A 1,778-nucleotide genomic window follows, 5' to 3' on the forward strand; every position below is an offset into this window, starting at 1 on the left:
GTCGCCCGTCAGCTCAAAGACGTCCCGCACCAGCGGGCACCCGCACACCTCGTCCGCCGGCACCTACGGGCACCGGCACCCATGGGTGCACCCGGCGCGCCCTCCAGGACGCCCAAGGGAGCCTCAACGCCACCCATGGGACCGTGATGGTGCCCGTGGGACCCTTGAGGGCCTTCACGAGAGCCTCAAGGCCACCCATGGGACCCTGGTGACACCCAAGGGACCTTCACCACCACCCAAGGGACCTCAACGGCACCCAAGGGACCCTCAATGACACCAAGGGACCCTCACCACCCACCCAAGGGACCTCAAACGGCACCCAAGGGACCCTCAATGACACCCAAGGGACCCTGGTGACACCCAAGGGACCCTCACCACCACCCAAGGGACTCAACGGCACCCAAGGGACCCTCAACGGCACCCATGGGACCCCTCAATGACACCCATGGGACCCTGGTGACACCCAAGGGACCTTCACCCCACCCAAGGGACCTCAATGCCACCCAAGGGACCCTGGTGACACCCAAGGGACCTTCACCACCACCCAAGGGACCTCAACGGCACCCAAGGGACCCTCAATGACACCCAAGGGACCCTCACCACCACCCAAGGGACCTCAACGGCACCCAAGGGACCCTCAATGACACCCAAGGGATCCCTGGTGACACCCAAGGGACCCTCACCACCACCCAAGGGACCTCAACGGCACCCAAGGGACCCTCAACGGCACCCATGGGACCCTCAATGACACCCATGGGACCCTGGTGACACCCAAGGGACCTTCACCCCACCCAAGGGACCTCAATGCCACCCAAGGGACCCTGGTGACACCCAAGGGACCTTCACCACCACCCAAGGGACCTCAACGGCACCCAAGGGGACCCTCACCACCACCCAAGGGACCTCAACGGCACCCAAGGGACCCTCAACGGCACCCATGGGACCCTCAACGACACCCAAGGGACCCTGGTGACACCCAAGGGACCTTCACCCCACCCAAGGGACCTCAATGCCACCCAAGGGACCCTGGTGACACCCCAAGGGACCTTCACCACCACCCAAGGGACCCTCAACGCCACCCAAGGGACCCTCAACACCACCCAAGGGACCTTGATGACACCCATGGGACCTTCACCACCACCCATGGGACCCTCGATGACACCCATGGGACCCTGGTGACACCCATGGGACCATCACCACCACCCAGGGGATCTCAACGCCACGCACAGGGACCCCTTGATGACACCCATGGGACCCTCAATGACACCCATGGGTCCCTTGATGACCTTCATGAGACCCTCAACGCCACCCAAGGGACCTTCCCCACCAGCCATGGGACCTCAACGCCACCCAAGGGACCCTTGATGACACCCATGGGACCCTCAACGCCACCCAAGGGACCCTGGTGTCACCCAAAGACCTTCACGATACTTCTCATGGGGATTCACCATCGCCCGGATCCTTTCCCCCGCTGCATAGGGCCCCCCCCTGCACCCATGGGTGGCTCCCCGGCCCCTGTTGGTGACTCCAGCCACCCACGGGTGGCCCCCCAGCACCCATGGGTGCCCCTCACCTTGGGGTCCCGGGAGTGCTCGGGGCAGAGCACCTGCAGGCGCTTGCAGTAGGTTTTGCTCTGGGGGTTGTAGACGTCGCAGAAGAGGCGGGTGGCCCTGGGGTGGGGGGGGGGCCCAAGTGGTTTGGGGGGGGGCACCCAGGGGTCTGGGGGAACCCCCTCGCCCCCACCCAGCACCCGTAAAACAACTCTAGCACCCATCAAA

The 1,778-nt window shown here is 64.7% G+C and overlaps 1 long non-coding RNA gene across 4 annotated transcripts; it reads right to left on the reverse strand.

The window, feature by feature from the left end:
* Positions 1 to 74: 74 nt before the first annotated feature.
* LOC141938792 (uncharacterized) lies at positions 75 to 1,565 on the reverse strand. 4 transcript variants are annotated; one of them, XR_012627389.1, is made up of 3 exons: positions 1,340 to 1,565; positions 513 to 1,212; positions 75 to 266 (listed from the first exon to the last, which is right to left on the reverse strand). It is a non-coding gene; the product is annotated as an uncharacterized LOC141938792 (long non-coding RNA). The 4 variants fall into 4 exon arrangements; XR_012627390.1 differs by lacking the exon at positions 75 to 266 and having other exon boundaries at positions 460 to 861; positions 904 to 1,212; XR_012627392.1 differs by lacking the exon at positions 75 to 266 and having other exon boundaries at positions 460 to 840; positions 883 to 1,212.
* Positions 1,566 to 1,778: the final 213 nt, after the last annotated feature.

The sequence above is a fragment of the Strix uralensis genome, unplaced genomic scaffold, assembly GCF_047716275.1.
Source record: "Strix uralensis isolate ZFMK-TIS-50842 unplaced genomic scaffold, bStrUra1 scaffold_305, whole genome shotgun sequence".
Lineage (NCBI taxonomy): Eukaryota > Metazoa > Chordata > Aves > Strigiformes > Strigidae > Strix > Strix uralensis.